This window comes from Gymnogyps californianus, chromosome Z (genome assembly GCF_018139145.2).
Source record: "Gymnogyps californianus isolate 813 chromosome Z, ASM1813914v2, whole genome shotgun sequence".
NCBI lineage: Eukaryota > Metazoa > Chordata > Aves > Accipitriformes > Cathartidae > Gymnogyps > Gymnogyps californianus.
In genome coordinates this window covers 42,333,616-42,351,813 of record NC_059500.1, presented here as the reverse complement: position 1 = coordinate 42,351,813, position 18,198 = coordinate 42,333,616, and positions in this window count along the sequence as shown.

The following is an 18,198-nucleotide window of genomic DNA, read 5'->3' as shown; positions in this document are numbered from 1 at the left end:
CTGACCAGTTAAACAAAAGACATCAGCTGGTGCTTAAATATGCACAAGGACTCTGAAATATGTGGTGATAATAAGTAAAAAAGAGTACTGGAAATAAACTGTAATCCTAATTATGTTGCTGTTGCCTCCAAACATCTTTAAGATCGTCTTGCTAGAAAAACGAATGAAACCTATATAAGAAAACTGGAAAAGAGAAGTTAACTCGTTCTTGATGTATCCTATAACTATATGTGTTGATGTATCAGTAAATATAGAAAAACTGCTATATACACATTTTCTAGTTCAGACACTTGAAAAAAACCCAAAGTCTTTTGCATAGATGATATATCAGTTATCAGGTATTGCCTGAGAACCTACCTACCTTCCTTCCTTCCTTCCTTCCTCCCTCCCTCCCTCCTTCCCTCCCTTCCTCCCTTCCCTCCCTCCCTCCCTTCTTTCTTCCTTCCTTCCTCCCTCCCTCCCTCCCTTCCCTCCGTCCGTCCCTCCCTTCTTTCTTCCTTCCTTCCTCCCTCCCTCCCTCCCTTCCCTCCGTCCGTCCCTCCCTTCTTCCTTCCTTCCTTCCTTCCTCCCTTCCTTCCCTCCCTTCTTCCTTCCTTTCTCCCTCCCTTCCCTCCCTTCCTCCCTCCCTTCTTCCTTCCTTTCTCCCTCCCTTCCCTCCCTTCCTCCCTCCCTTCTTCCTTCCTTCCTTCCTTCCTTCCTTCCCTCCTTCCCTCCTTTCTTCCTTCCTTCCTTCCTTCCTTCCTTCCTCCCTTCCTCCCTTTCTTCCTTCCTTCCCTCCTTCCCTCCCTTCTTCCTTCTTTCCTCCCTTCTTCCCTTCCTGTACTGCAGACCTTCTAGATCCTACTGTAAATATACTCATAGAATCTTTTTTCCGTGTTCTAAAACCTGCAGATTCTCATTCCTTTGTTCATTAGCCAGATGAAATTTCCAGCCACCTGCCACTAAGATCACTTAGCTTTATACTCAGTACAAGGGAAAATAAAGCTTTCATTCTCTGCTTGTTATAGCTGTTTTTCTACTTTTTGTTCCCGTGCAAATATAAGTTGAATGTTTTTTATTGCTTAGCCTTGTCTCTTGTATGTCTGACCTAAGTTGAGGTGTTGATAGGGTTACAAAGTTCTTCACAAATGTACAGAAACAATTAATTGACATTCAAGCCAGAACTTGACAAACTTTCCTCTACAAAGGTAATTTGGTAAGATCTCTTCTAGAATGATGGAGTTAAATTACATTATTTGAGATTTTCTCTCAGTCTAAACTATACTTAAATTGAGTACTACATTTCTTTAAGGTAAGCATAACTTAAAAGAACATTCAAGGATCTTTTTTACCAAGTGTCTGCAAATAAACATGCTCTTGGAAGTTCAATAGGTCACAAATCTCCGTTTTGGGTTTTGTACCTTAACGTGTACCAAGATATGGAAATGACTCTCCCAATAAACACAGCCCTTCCTTTTGTCTTTTTTGGGACTGACACTCTGGATTGGAGTGTAGCTAGTGATTCCTTCTGCTCAGTCTTCTCAAGAAGTGATGGGAAGTTAGAGATCACTGTTTCAGTGATCTGAGCTGCAGTCAGAATATTACTTCCCTGTACTACAGAGGAAGTGCTTTGGATTTTTGGGGACACTTTCTTATAATATGGTTACTGGTGTTAGAATATACCCATCAAAACCTCCTGTCTTCACAGAGTTGACAAAATCCTAGTAATGGAGGGAGAAAGTCTTATTTCACTTGCAAAATGTGAAGTTGTTTAAAAGAGGAATCGTCTAAGACATTTTGGATAGGTCATAAAGAAATATTCACAAAGTGGTTGGAATATCTGCAAAGAACACATTCAGCTGGAAAGTTTTGAAATGTGAGGCAAAAGTGAAGTAAGAAAAAATGCACAGAGTTTGACCTCTGATCAAAATAATTATTCTTGCTACGGAGTGCAGTGTTTCAGCAGAATCCTACAAGTGCTGGGGCAAACCCATCCTTGGACTAAGGCTGGATTATCTATGTCTGTTTCATAGCTGGTAGATGTTATTCGACCTGTTTTTAAAACCTTACGGTGACAGGGGCTGAACACACGTAGATAATTTGTTCAATTACAAAATTATTCCCATTAAAAGATACTCCTAACTTCTAAAGCTTATCCCTTTTGTTTATTACTTTTCTCCTATGGCAGTGGAATTCAATGATCAGTTGATCATCAACCTCTTTAAAACAAAAATCTTACATAATGGAAGATTGTGACACTGCTTATGTGATTCTTTTCCACAAACTAATACCTCCAAATTCTCTCATATTTTTGATGTACTGTGCTTTTAAAACCACTTATATTTCTTGATCTTCTGTTGACTGTCTTCATTTTATCCACTCTGTACTAATCTGTGTGACCTATATTGTTTATACTATGCCAGGTGAGACATCATGACTGCCAAGATGAGGAGAATAATTACCTCTTATGTCTTAATGTTTCTGTTAGTACAACCTGATAGAGAGTGACCCGTCTTGTAATGTCATCTCATTGTCAATCTATGTTCAGTCTGTACCACAGTGCAAACAATACTCATGTCCTTTTCTGCAGTACTGCTTTCTAAGCAGTTATTTTTCAATTTGAAATTAGTTTTCTTCCTAAATCTAGCACATTATTCTTATCTCTTTTGAATTTCATCTTCCTGATTTTGGCTCATTCATCAATCTGTCAAAATCAATTGATTAGGATTTTAGTTCTGAACGATAAAGGGCCTGCCATCTCTTAGTCCTCAATGTCATCTGTAAACTTCCACTGGTTTATTATTATTCCTTCAACCATGTACTAGGCTGAAAATTGGAAGTTTAGCATGAAAATTAATATAATTACTAGTACTAAATGAAAAAAAAAAAAAAAACCAACCCTTGCCAAATCATGTTTGAAAACAAGCAACTATCCTTTGAGGTTTTAAACAGCTGTGACCCATCTAGTAGTAGTAATATCTAAGCCATAATTGCTTAGTTTGCTTATAAAAGATGTGGTGCATTCAAAAATTTAATAGAGTCAAGCAACAGCACTTCTGCTGAGTGTTCCTTAACCACAAAGGCAGTACCCTGTAGGAAAAGAAAATTAAATTGGTTTGACACCATTTGTTCTTAACAAATTAATGCTGACCATACCTTAGCACCTGATTATCCTCCAAGAACTTACAAATTGATTGTTCAATAATTTGTTCCAGTAGCTTTCTAGTATTATATTTAGGCCGAACAGTCTATAGCTCCCTAGGTGCTCCTTTTCCCTTTTTTAATGATAGGCATTGCATTTGACCTTCCCTACTCCTCTGGGACCTCACTCATCATCCACAGCTTTCTGGAGATCTTTGCTAATGGTTCATAGATTGCTTCAGCTAGTCCTTTAATAGTCAAAGGCAAATTTCCTAAGACCCTGGAAATTACAATATATGTAACTCATCTAAACGTTATTTAACCCAAGCCTTCATTATTCTTATCAGTGTTCCTATACTCTTGAAATTAATTGTGCTATGCATCTGATTACAATTAACCTTTTTAAGAATTCTGAATCTAAAAGGCAAGAGATACTTTGTTCTTTTCAACATCAACATTTATTTGTTCAGCATCCCAGCTGATAATTGGAGTTATATTTTCCCTTATCTTTCTTTTTTACCTTTAGTTTATTTGCAGCTTTCAAAATAAAAATGTCAGTTTGTTTCTACAGGCAGCAAATGACTGACAGGCATCTGAAAACACTTAAGAACTGAAAATTAGGCCAGTGATAAGCACACAATGCACAGATTGCTCAATGCATGATAGTAATTTAATGTATTTTTTTTATAAATTGGTATTCCTACATTTACAACTGCTTTTTTTTTCATACTTATGCTTCTATTCAAGTAAAATGAGTTTGTACTTCATGTGTCCCCTATGTATGGGAATCTCATTTTACAATGAGATGTATTCATTTAAATGTATTCATTTAAATATTATACAATTATAAATATTAATAAAATATTTAAATTTTGTTCTAGAACAATGTAGTTCTCATGAACAGAAAAATGGCATTCACTTGTGCAGAATTATGTTGATTGATAACATTTTGATAAAATTAGGAAAAAAAAAATTGTTTTTGTTTTGCCTTTTTAGGATGAGTACCCCAATAGACATTTAATATGGAAAATTCTGTATTTCATACTAGGAAGAGATACTTAATTTGAAGCATTGGCCTCTCGTATCTGTGAAGCAGAATGAAGTTTCTGAATATCCGCACATGTAGTACTGACCCTAGTTTAAGTCTACTGGAGACCATTTGTTTTAGAAAATCAGAGACATTCTCATACTATGGGAAATTCAATATGTTGAACCATGGCCTGAGTCTCAGAAAGCTGTTTATAATGCATAAGAACAGCTTTATTGCACTACTACTTATGAACAGTGATGGATATACTTGCATAATGGCAGAAAATGCTCATTAGTTAATTACCCACAGATAGATTTATCACACTCCCATTTAATCCCTTCCCAGAGTAGGAGGCCCCATGAACCCTCTGCATCACTTAGGAAGAGTAAGTGAAACTTGAAGGGAGATGAACTGGGGTGAAAAGCCCTGAGCTGGTCTAGTGCACTCAGACAATATAATCCATTAAAGGCGCTTGACAGAAGTTTGATACACAGAGTCACTGCTAAGAAGCTGACATTAAGCACAAGAATATCTAAGAAAGAAACAATATCTTCCAGAAAAATTACCACTTTTAGGCAAATCTTGATTTACTTCACCATCACTTTTTCTCTGCATTATATTATTCCCTTAGTAGATTATTTTATGTAGATTACTGCCTTGGACAGACCTAAAACTACCTTACATGAAAATTAATGTAGGTCAAGCATTAATGAATGGATCCTTTGCATTTCTGAAGTTTACATCCACATTTGTGAAAGCAATATTTTTCTTGTCATATCCAGAAATTTATGATATAGGTTGACAATCCTGGTTGTCACTACCCAGCTACTAAATAAATAGACTAAAGAAACAATCTTACATTATTTGCAAAGTCCTATCTCCATAAATCATAACTATTGAGGGGGGAGTGGGAATCATAAAATACATGTAAATGAGAGTCAATCATACAAACGGATGTTTTTCAAGGAGAGGGGCTGCATCTTCTGAGATGTCCCTCCTTCTTCTAAAGTTAAAGGACTAGTGGCAAACCTTTAAGTAACAATTCCCTGTCTGGATTTGCAAAGCACAGTCTGCAACAGTGTTCTGTACCCTGATTGAGCCTTTTCACTACTGTAACACAAATACAAACATATAGGGAAAAGTAGGTCAAAATATCAATGAGCCTGGATTTGTAAGTCCCCCCTCTGTTAAGTTTTTTAAAATTTTTTTTAATATACAGCCTTTTCTGAGAATAGATGCTATCAGAACAGAATTTATATGACTGTTTTCTTTTTAATTCACAAAGACAAAATCAAGACATAACTGAGGCTTTCAGATGTTATTTGTCTAACTACAGTAAAAAGTACATACAGAAGCTTTTAACATATTCTTATATCCTTGAAAATTACCTAACGAGGTAGATTTTAAATGTAGAAGTCTAAATGTGTGCTCTTTCATTTCGCTGAAGAGGAGATTTGCAATATTAACTTTGGAGGATTTTCCTAGTCCTCCTCACAACAACATTGGATTTTCTGAAGAATAGTGCAGTGTAAAACTTTGCAAATGTGGAAGCAATGATTTCATGGCTAAACAAATTCTTGTAGTGAAATTCTACGCTATGAGATAAAAGAGCTGCTAATATGCTTTCTCACAGTAAGTGGTCAGACCCTCAGAAACCTTCAGAGCTCTCATGAAGTTTTACCAGAAATTTTTAACACATACAATGCCTGCCGACATAAAAAGTGGTTTTTAACTTCCTCCCTCCCTCCCTCCTTCCCTCCTTCCCTCCTTCCCTCCTTCCTTCCCTCCTTCCCTCCTTCCCTCCTTCCCTCCTTCCTTCCTTCTCTCCTCTCTTTCTCTTTCTCCTTTACCCCCTTTCTCTCCTTCCTTCCTTCTTTCTTTCTGTCATCCCCAATTAGCTTTTAAAAAAGAATAGAAGACTACTTTTTTCTTCTTTTTTTTCTTTTTTTTTTTTTTTTTTTTTTTAATAAGACAGATTATGGTATGGAAACTGGTTAGAATACACTGCAAAAGAATGAAGTTGGATGTTTAACTTTTTGCTATATTGTGCCATTGCTATCTTAAATCACTCCTCCTACTACTTTAAGTTAACTAAAAATGGAGAAAAAGAAGTTGTTTCACAGGTTGCTTTAGAGCAGCAGCCCTAAAAGTGAACAATCCCAGTTAATGATGAGCCAAGAAGTAAATAACCTGTGTAGTACACATTCCACTGAGACCTCTCCATCAGCCCCCTTAGAATTTGGGGTTTGCTGACAACACTCTTACTGATTTCTGGACTGTATTCATTACTACCGTGTAAGGTAGATTTCTCAAATAGCTATGCCTAACTGTTAAAGCACCTTTTAGACAAAAAATGAACCTGGGAATATGCCTGGGAATAAATTTGATTCCATTACTGACCTTAGAAATGTATGCTGTGATTGAGATCTGCTGGTCAAATGTGATCCAGCACTGTAACGTTCATTTGATCCAATGAAAATAAGTAAGCATAACATTGTGTTTTGCAGAAGATAAGTTTTCTGTAGGTGTTTCAGAGCTGCCCACATAGTGCTCTTTGTAGGAATTAAGGTAGTAAGTCACAAGGACATAGTTATGGCCAAAGATACTCACAATCACATAGCTGCAAATACATGAAAAACAGAGGTCTTTTTGTACCGCCAGCCTAGAAATCCTTTTGAAAAAAGATATACAATTCCACCAATTAACTGGGAAAACCGTTCATTCGGGATATTTCATTACATAGAAAACAATTTACATGTGTCTATTTTGTCATGTGAAAGGGAAGTGAACAAGTATATAAGCCAGGAAGAATTTCAGTCACTACTGCAATTGGACATAACATTTCACTGTACTGAATGTTATAGGAGGGTTTAGGTCAGGAATTAAAATTTATAACAAATATAGAGAGAGTATCTAATTGAATTTATGTAATTCAAAATGTAAATATTCATACTAGAATTTACTTGGGTTGGATTTTAGTCAACCTATTACTCCCAACTATGGTGCTGTATCCTTTGCTTCAGCTCAGTTCGTAGGCAATAGTTTCATTAACGAACCACCAAAGCAAATGACTGAAAAATCCAGGAATCAGGGTAGTGTTTAGAGTGAAATATGTTCCACTCACACAGAATCATGGTAGTTTTCATATTGGATCGGGTTTGCTTGGCAAGGTTTTGGCAGCAAAGGGGGCTGCAGGGGGAGCTTCTGTGAGAGGACACCAGAAGCTGCCCCCCTGCTGAACAGAGCCAGTTTCAGCTGACTCCAAGAGGGACCTGCTGCTGGCCAAAGCTGAGCCCATCAGTGATGTTGGTAGTGCCTCTGTGTTAAAACTTATTTAAGAAAGGGTAAAAACTGCTGTGCAACAGCAGCTGGGAGAAAGGAGTGAGAAAATGTGAGAGAAACAGCCCTGCAGACACCAAGGTCAGTCAAGAAGGAGGGGGAGGAGGCGCTCCAGGTGCTGGAGCAGAGTTTCCCCTGCAGCCCACAGAGGTCCACAGTGGAGGAGGTGGATATGCCCTGAAAGAAGCTGCAACCTGTGAAGAGCCCATGCAGGTGCAGATTTTCTGGCAGGGCCTGTGACCCTGTGGGGGACCCATGCTGCAGCAGTCCGTTCCTGAAGGACTGCACCCAGTGGAAAGGATCCATGCTGGAGCAGTTCTTGAACTGCAGCACATGGGAAGGACCCATGGGCTTGGAGAAGTTCATGAAGGACTGTATTCCGTGGGAGGGACCCCATGCTGGAGCAGAGGAAGAGCATGAGGAGGAAGGAGGAGCAGAGACAAAGGGCTATGAACTGACTGCAACCCCAATTTCCCATCCCTCTGTGCCAGTCGGGCAGGGGGTAGAGGGTAGAGGAATTAGGAGTGAAGTTGAGCCTAGGAAGAAGAGAGGGGTGGGGGGAAGGTGTTTTTAGTTCTTGTTCTTATTTCTCACCATCCTCCTCTGTTACAATTAATTGCCAATAAATTAAATTAATTTCCCCAAGTCGAGTCTGTTTTGCCAGTGACAGTAATTGATAAGTGATCTCCCTGTCCTTATCTCAACCCACGAGGTTTTCATTGTATTTTCTCCCCCTGTCCTATTGAAGAGGGGGAGAGATAGAGTGGCTTGGTGGGCATCTGGTGGCCAGTCAAGGTCAACCACCACACATACACAACTAAACATTGAAGCCCACTTCTGTCTTTATGATAGACTTGCATCCCAATGCTGAGTGTAACACTATGAACTCTGGAAACATACAGATTTCAGATTCCACCTGGGATTCAAGCTCTGTACTTATAACTGTGTAACACACCGTAAAAATTTCATCCCATCTGTTCTCCCTTCCCCTTGCAAGTGATATACTTATGTTGGTCAGGCACAAATGTGTTGTGGTAGGTCCATCTTATTTTATTTTAAATACTCTCCAAGATTTGTTAAAGTTAAAAGTTATATATTTTACCCAAAATTATCTCTGAAATGAGTGAGAAAGAAAGGGGAGAAGACAGAAGGTATAGTTTGAAGAAGGAAAGATGAGAAATGATACATATATCTTTCAATTTAGTGGAAAACACAATGCCAAAATTCTTGCTTGAAATTTGTAGTGAAATATAAGAATAGTAGAATACGAGAGAGGGCAAAGACAGCCAGTGAAGTGCAATGCAATAAATTGTCATTTGCTGAGCCAATAGAAGTACATGTGAGCTATTACACTTTGGCAGCTATTTTATTTTTCCCTTCTGGAGTTTCAGACTTGCACACTAAGTTGGGTTTCATCTGATTAAAACTTGCACCATGTTTAATTTCCTTCAAAAGTACAATCACTTTAAAAGGGAGAGAAAGGGAGTGAAAGAGACCCACAAGAGAGTGAAATAATGTTGGGGGTGGAAAAGGGGCAGTAATTTCGCCCGGATAATGTTGTCATACTTTGTAAAGCCTTTAATGCTGGAATTTATTTATTAATGATGCATGGGTTATTACCCACCATCTGTCTTGTGTTAGCAGTGGGCTGTTTCAGATTACGGTAATGTGTTTCTGATTTGAGTCGTGTTGAAAGCCAGAACAAGGCATCTCATGTGCAGTCCTCTTTGAGGCCTGCTGTTTTCAATTCCTCTTCACAGAATGGGCTTTTATTTGATTTGTTATGGGGATTTTTTCTTCTGTTGCCAAAACAGCTGCAAGCCTGGAAGGGAATGAGACACAGGGCCACATCAAACTTGTTAGCTCATAAGAGAAACAGAATGTTCCAGGAACAAAAAGGGGAGCTGAAGGGAGAGAGAGAGATGAGGAGAAGAGAGAGAGTAGGAAGGGACAGAAGAAAAGAGGGCAAGTGAAAGGATAAAGAGCTCTAATGGACTTTTTACTTGGTTTTTGTATCAAGGGCACATCAAAAAAGTGTTTTCTATTCTAAATGGCATGCAACATATTGTTTAATTTTTAATTTAATGTCCCACTTAACACAGAAAGTCTTTTTTTTTTTCTTTTTTCCCTGTTTTTGAAAGACTTCAACTGCTTTTATGCTAGTGCAAAGCAGGAAATAAAACATTTACCCCAAATGATCTGCCACCAAAGGGGAAAAAAACCACAAAGCCAAAACCCAGGTCTGCTCATGTTTCTGATGTGGCATGCAGTGTGTTCATGGTAGAGAGATGTGAAGACAAGGAGAAAAAAACACAGAGCTCCCTTGCTGAGAATCCTCATATTTAGGTCTCAGTGTCTGTCTGTCAGGCTGTTGAACTGTATTTCTGAAGTTAAATAAACAAGTAGAGAAGATGATTCCTCTCCATAAAAGCTGACTCCTCTCCTTAACACCTGGACTATGGGCTTCTTAACATCCCAGCTGCATTTGTGGTACATTTTAAATCTGGGGAATATTTTTGGAAAACAGCATGGGTACTTCTATATTTAAGTTAAACCCTATTGAATATTTTACAGAAGTCTGTTAGTAAGAAAAAGTTGAACATTTCACACGCTAAAATGCAGTTCTTTTATGTTAAATACTGGAGCAATATACCACCTCATTTTCAGACCATGACATATATTTGTCTCACTTGGTATCATACACAAAATAGCTCTTAATTTCCATGTAGAAAGTATCACTCTTTACTGATGGAGAAACACTAGATCAGCATTTCTTATTCTTTTCATCAGACTGATGCTCTAACCAGCAGACTTTTTTCACTCAGTCTTGGCCATACACACATTTGTTAAAAGTCAGTAATCATTTTTATGTTTTTCATGCAATTCATAAGAATAAAGTAATTTCAAAACTTCTCTTTTGTTTAGAAGCTAAATCACAGTTAGTTGCATTCAAATCCCTTTTCCATCTTTTTTTTCCCTACTACACTGGTGAGAACAAAGTGTGTGTATGCGAACATTTGTACAACAGAATTTCAGACCCGAAGCCAGTATTCTCATCCTTTTGCAAAGTATGCTGAATTTGTAGGAGTCACAATGGAACCCACAGCTTACTGAACTGTGGTTAAGTTAAAATACTTGTATTTCTGTTATGTACCAGAAGCTTCAGATCACTGCTGCAACATGTTGAATAAAGTCAGACTGAAGTGCTAGTTAATGCAGGTTAGGTGCCACAGTCTTTGACAAGCAGTTTACAAACTCTCCAGAAGAGTATCTAGACAGCAGCCGTTTTGTAATTTAATAGCTCCTTTAGAGTTATTCAAAAGATGTTGACAAGCAGCTGCTATTTTTTTGCAGCCCCTCTTCCCCCAACTTTCTTGATCTTTACCACTCAAACTCTAAGAAATAATACGATAAAGGCTATCTTAAAGCTGATTTTGTATTGAGTTTCTGTGTCATTTCTTAGTGCAATAAATTAGGTCGAAACACTAGTCTTTAAAAGTCCTTTTAGAATGTATGGCTATGTGATAGGACTTTTTTTCGTAGAGCTCAGCAGCTAGGAACAACTGCTAAGCTCTGGCTAACAATCTTCAGCAGAAATCTCTGTTTCTGAAAGCAAACATAATGGTGTCACGGTGACTGAGATTTCTAACTTGAATTGGCTATAAATGAGCCAATCTGTTTTATCAGGCTTTTTTTAACAATTAATAACAGTAGGAATATAAATGTATCCATTTGAAGGAAATTTTGGTGAATATTTTCTGTATTGAAAATGCAAAAAAGGCAAAAGTTGATCTTAAAGGAAATTTAAATGTGAAGAGGATATTTGCCTTTTAGAGGACTTTTGGAATAGATAGGAACTTATTTAGAATACCTGAAAAAAATATTCCATCCATCTTCTTTGTATATGAAAAAACAAGCCTCAAAAAAGCACAGACAATGGTGACAAAGCATATAGAAAGAAACAAATTGAATAATCCAAAATTGAAATCTATATAGAACAGTGTAAGTTACAACCTCTTTCTACACCAGAAACACCTTAACTGCATTTGATCACAGCACATACGTATTCTGATAATAGTTTATCCTTAGAGTGAGAGAACCAAATTCAGTTTCTCTTGTGTGGTTCAAGTAAATATGAAAAGGAAGCCAAATGCGCCTATGTAAATCTCAGTGATTTCATATGTTCCCTCACACTTTATTGCATATGATGAAAAGTTACTAAAGGCTTTTTTTCATGTTTATTCTTACTACACAGAGGCTTCAGAGAAAATGATATATGTGAGTTCTAGTGACAGACAACAGTTATTTTCTGTTAGGAATTAAAGAAGATTAGAGGAGAAATACTTCAAAGGAAATGGCTGTTTTGTCCCAATATTGTTAAACATGATCTTTCACCTGTTACTAATTTTCTTCATAGTATCAAAAGTCTTTGCTTGTTTGAACACAAGGGGAAAACAGCTATTTCAAGTTGTTTACACAGAGCAAACAAGGGCACTAACAGGGAAGGATGTGCATGTTAATTAGGTATGGGCTTCAGTAAGATAGGAACCTGATCTTGTCTCTAGGGTCATGTTCTCCACTGCCTGGCTCAAAGATCACACAAGCCCATCAATGATTTTATATTCATTTAGTGGATGAACTAGATATGTTCTTTCTGATTTGATACTGGTGACACAGAGGCTTTTATTTTCATTGTGATGTTGTTCATATTCACCCTTAAAGATGCAATTGCTTTCTGAATGATGTTTTCAATGGGTTTAAAAGTAAAGCACACATGATGGTTACTATCTTAACCAACACTCCAGGCTGACTGGAGGCCCTCCACAGCTCAGATATGTCTAGCAACAGACTATCTGTACAAGCTGAGATCAAAAAGCCATCTAATTTGAAAATGCTGGTTCCAACAGTAGCCAGGAGCATATGTTTAAGAAAAGAGTATATGAACAAGAAAGGATGCCATGATTACTTCCACTGGTTTATTTTCTGGCAACCTGATTGTTTCTGAGCTAATGATTCTATTGAGATCTTTGGATTAACAGCTTTCATGTGGGACTTCTCTTCCATGGCTTGTCTACTCACTATTTGAACTCATTTGTACTTTTGGCCTCTAGAAAATCTTGTGCTATTCAGTTCCATGGTTCACTTACATGTTCCATAGAAATAGTACTTGCATTTAAAAACTGATGCCTGCTAATTTTTTTAGTTTTCTTCTACTTCTTACCTTACAAGTAATAATGAATAAACATTCCCTATTTATGTTCATCTTACTGTTCACATCGTTTGTCTACACTTCAAGATAATAAGCCATTCTTTCACTCTGAGTTTTAATAAAAACAAATGCTCCATGCACTGAGGATAAAGTATGACATAGTATGTATTAAAAAAGAGCTGGGCATCAGACATCCACAATCCAGCATTTTACTGGGTTATACTTCTAGGACAACAAAACATAATCCAAAAGCTCTAGACAAAAAAAAATGTATCAGGAAAAGATTCTACTATAAATATAAATTAAACCAGATTCGCATTTGAAGAATTTTAAACAGGCAAAAAGTCTTTAAGTATTTCAATATGAAAAAAACTGGTAAAAGTCAACAAGAACTTTACCCTATCATTTTTCAGTCATTCTAATTGAAGTATTTCATTTTTATCAAGCCATAAGCCTGCCTTCCTTTTGCTACTGCAAGGTTTTCAGAATCACACGAGCAAGTGAGTTCCTTTGTACCTGAGATAATGCACAAATATTTCATTTTAAATAGAAACCTAAATTATCCAGAATCAGCTAAAAAAAAAAGGAAGTATTTAAAATGTATCTAATCAAGACTTATGAAAATATGAATGCTCCCACTTTTACTTCTAGTCATCTCCTAGTCATTGGTGAAAAAACAAGGAGATATGTGATCCTAAAAATATATACAAGTCTAAATGAAAAGAATAAGAAGATATAAGTGTAGCAGGCAACATCATAGAAAAGAGAAAAAAGGGTAGCCTTCCGTAACTCAACGGCTTAAACCTGTTATACTCCAAAAGCAAAATAAATACCTGTTTAGCTTTCTAATTTGTGTGATTTCATTTGGAAATGTGATAATTGCTCATGAATTTTTCTTAGCTCAAGTACAGATACTGTTATGAATAGTTTTAATTATATCCTTTTTTTTTCTTCTGTTATACCCCAATCCACTGATCAAAATATGATGTAGGCTTCTAACTAAACTTTATCTTTGTAAGAAGAAAATATGTTTCTCTTCTGAGCTCATACTGTCTTCTAAATGCTGCAGTCAGTCTAACATATTGATCTGTGACCAGACCATAAAAGAAAAAGGTAAATGACAAAAATAAACATTTTCTCATATCCACTGAAAAAAAGAAAGATAAGATCTACAAAAACATACAATGTAGTTGATAAGAAATGTGCATATAAAGCATCTTGGAAGTAAATTACATGATGAGTGAATGACTATACCAGTAAGCTAATTAAAACACTTTAATTAAACAAAACTACAAATTTGAACACCTTCCAAACCCTGGTCTGTGAAGCCAAACCAGAAGAGATAATTATATACAGTAGACATGTTTTACAGCTTACTTTGACAGATTGTAAAGCAGGACTTGTTAAAACAACAACTTGACACTCAAACCAATAAGTTTCAATGGATCGACAAGCCACGATATCTGTAAATTGATTTTTCTCTTGGTCAATATAAAGTATTGATTCATCATCTTCCTTTCACTTCAAATAGTATGTATCAATGTACTCCACAATTTCTGAGAGACTTGTGATGTGGGGACATAGTTTGTGGTGTCATATGGTACTGTGTAAAAGTCTACTTAACTGCTAAATTGGCAAATCCTCCCACCCTCCCACGCATGTGAACAGCAGTTTTCCTATAAGAAAACTGTACTTCTATTGTGTACATGTGAATCTTTCCTTCTCTTTTCCAAGTTCCGCATTGAGTAATAACCCGGCCAAAGCCTCTGAAATCTGGGTGGCAAAGCTGCACTTTGAAAGACAGACAGAAGCTGCCCTTTAATATTGTTGGAAAATACACAACAATATAGGGAAACCACAGCAGGACAAATTCTCCCCTCACAGGCACACACAGAACTCCCATTGACGTCAAAAGGTTTTCTGGCACTATATATCTAATGGAAAAATATGGCCCATTGTGTCAGCTACGCTGCACTGAAATTCAGACTGAATGGGACCTCAGGGACAGAGAGGAGGAATACCACAAAATCTAAAAATGTGAAAGATCACAGAAATTCATATTTTACATGCACAGTCTTTGAACTGGTCAAAAAGATTTACTTACACATGATTATGCTCAGGTTGTCTATGTGTCCTCCTTTGTGAGGGCAATCTCAAGTTTAATAGAATAGTCCCTATAGCATTCCTTAAAAGAAGCCCTAGTACATTCCCACCCCTTCATGGCTGACACTCCAGCAAGAGGAGCAAAGGACCGACTTGTTTTTTCCTGGCAGTTTCAAATACAAGAAAATATTATATTTTGAATGGCAACTCTACACAGATATCTTGAAGTGCTTTACAAGTGTAAGCTTATAAACTGCACATGAATTAGGAAATTGTTTTCACAGATAGTCTAACTTTGGCTGCCTCAATCTCCACTTGCCTAAAATGATCTTAACTATCAATCTGCAATTAACCGTTAACTAGCAAATCACTTTCCAAAAAAATAGTTACCCTGAAGGTGTTATGTGAGTTTTTTTCTAGTTAATATGCATAACAAGAAAAAGCCCTTTCATGTAGATCATCTCTACTTTGTTTGAGCAATGCAGGAGAAATGAGGAAAGTAGTGGCTAAGACAGGTCATAGTCTCATAACTCTGTAGATTTCCAACATTCCACTGAGATGCAAAATACTGCACATACTTGGGATCTGGATTCAGGTGATTTGTCTGAAATATGTTCAAAGGTTATAGCAAATTGATAGAACACATGGAGGAAAGTTTCAGTTTTGGCTCAATATGTTCTACCTTTCATGGGCAATGGATCTTGATAAACTTAAATGTGGATGGAAATATTCAAATCATTGCCAGAAGTAACACTTAACACTGTCTCACTTAGAGACAGAGATTCAAAAGCAGCTGAAGCCTTTTCTAGGAAAGGAGATTTCTGTCCTATGAATAGATATTATTGTTAAGTGGGAGTATCTCTGTTTAAAAACAAGGAGGCAGGTCTGTAAAAGGATGTAGGCTTTTTTGCAGGCCTCTAACACAAGATGTAGCTCCCCACTCAAACCCATGCTGCACTCTTCAGTGCAGAGAAACTTAGATCTTGTCCAATAAATCCTTATTGGTGCCTGAAATTCTCGTTACAGCCATGCCCAGAAATGCCTCATAGTGGACACCAACAAAGAGCTCTAAGTATTGCTTTAGGATCTATAAATCAGGCACCTGTTTACTTATCCGTTCTAATCCATACTTAGTCATACATATCTGTGTTGCATAAAACAAGGGAGGGAAATACAAGTATGTTAATGTCACTACATCCTGCAGCATTAGGTATTTGTATTTTTAAGTATACCAGCAGAGAGAATATGCATCCAGGATGTTAAAGGCTCAAGTCTCAATGCAATTACCATCTTCACTTTTAATCACTCATTTCCATGTCCTTAGTGAATATTTTTACCAGACTGCTACTGTGTTTATGGTAGAAGTATATTCACATGGTATAAAATAAAATAAAAATGTAATATAAAATAAAAATTAAAAATTAAAGACAATTTTTAATTTGTGAATTTCTGCTATGGATGGAAAAAAAATAAAAATAATTCTGGGCACCTGAATTCTTTTAAACACATCCTTTTCCTCAACATTTCATTGAGTTGCTCATATTAAATTTACTTTTGCAGATCCTATTTTTAGAGCATAATCCTCCCCTGAATATGGGCTTAGCTCACTTAAAGCATGTTGTTTTTCCAGCAATATAATGATGCAGTCAGATAAAAGTTATCAATTGTCCCTACAAAGCTTGCCTTTTATCCTTAAGCTAAAAATGTTCACATTACAATCCATAGATGCCTGAGCATTCATAAACTATTTTTAACTGTTCTCCAAAAGGTGACTTTAAGAAAGCACCATTCACATGTTATGGAACCTTCTCCTTTACTGAAAATACATTCACACAATGTGAGGGAGATGAACAATCACTGTCTTAAAGTGTCAGAACTACAGTCCTGTTTACTTTACCCACTAATTGCAAAGGAAGCCTAAACTTTTAACTCAAAGTGTGGATTATATAGAACAGCTATGCATATTAAGTTTCCTTTGCACATCCACTCAAAATCTATGAAGGGGGAAAAAGAGTTGTTTTGGAGTTGTCACGGGTTTTTTGCTTGTTTTGGTTTTGTTGTTGGTTGGTTGGTTTGGTTTAATTTGTTTGGTTGTTTTTTTGCTTTTTGTTCTTTGGGGTTTTTTTTCTTAAAAAACAAATAAGCTATCAAAATACCTAGCTGTGTAATTTCTGTCATGAACTTCTGTCAGGACCTTGGTCAGCTCTCTGAAAGCAATCTCCCATAAGACTCAGACAGGATAAAAGCTGAACATTAAGGAATTAGGGAACAAGTGTGTACCATCTACCATATCATATTTATTAGGCCCAACAATGGGAAAGGGCCAGTGGTTTACTGTCTGGTTCAGGCACCTCCTCCCATTTAAAAGCCTTTCACTACAGCCAAATTGCTAATTACTTGGAGATCTAGCAGAGACCAGCTATAGGCAGACCAGCTGGGAAGCTCTGCCTGCCAGAAAAGCCAGACAGCCCTGCTTTTTCTATCCAATTGGCTTGGACAATAATGACTGAGTTCGGCACAGCAGCCGAAAGGCTGAAAGCATGCCACCAAGTTTAAAAGGCCAGTAACCAAGAGATTGATGACTTGAGCCTAAGGGTCAGAAATTATGTAACATAAAATTTGAAGTTCTGAAGGGTCTAATAACATACCTCTTGACCCAGAAACAGATATTTAGCCAGGAGTGAGAATTATAGGGCTTTAAGGTATATTTAACTCATAAAATTATGTATTTAACAGCACAGCCTTAGTTTTGATTCATCAATGTCCTTGTGAACTGCTGAGTAAATTGCTTATTTTTTAAACCATCACTAAGTCCACAGCATACTTGAGAATTTATGTCCTTTTGCCTGCAGAAGGCTACTTTTCTGTTCTTTTTAGAATTAATAATCCAAATTTAATGTTTATTTCTGAGTTAAAAATAAAAAACCAAACCCAAACGAAACATAAACCTACTACTTGTGGTCATATGCCATTATATGGCAGCTTTAAAATTCAAAGAACAATGAGAAATTTTATCTTAAGAAAGAAAATATTTCCTTGTAGCTATAAAATTTCAACAAATTAAAATCCTGAAATACATTTTATGTAATTTTTAAAAAACATTTTCAGGAGACTTGAAAAGCAAAGAAAGAAGATTCATCTTTTAAAAGAAGTTTAGGCTAGAGGACTTAACAACATTACAATCCATAGGCATGAATTCCATATTATTCTAGTAGTGTTCCCTTAAAAACCTCCATTGAAGTGAACTAATTTCCTCATGGGTCCGGGGTGCTGATTATTGGAATTAGTTGCAAAATCATGGACTAAGTCTACAAGTGACGATTTACTCCAGATACAAATAAGTAGGTATTTAAAGAAAGATGAGTAGGGTTTAAAGAACAGAATGACTGAAAATTCA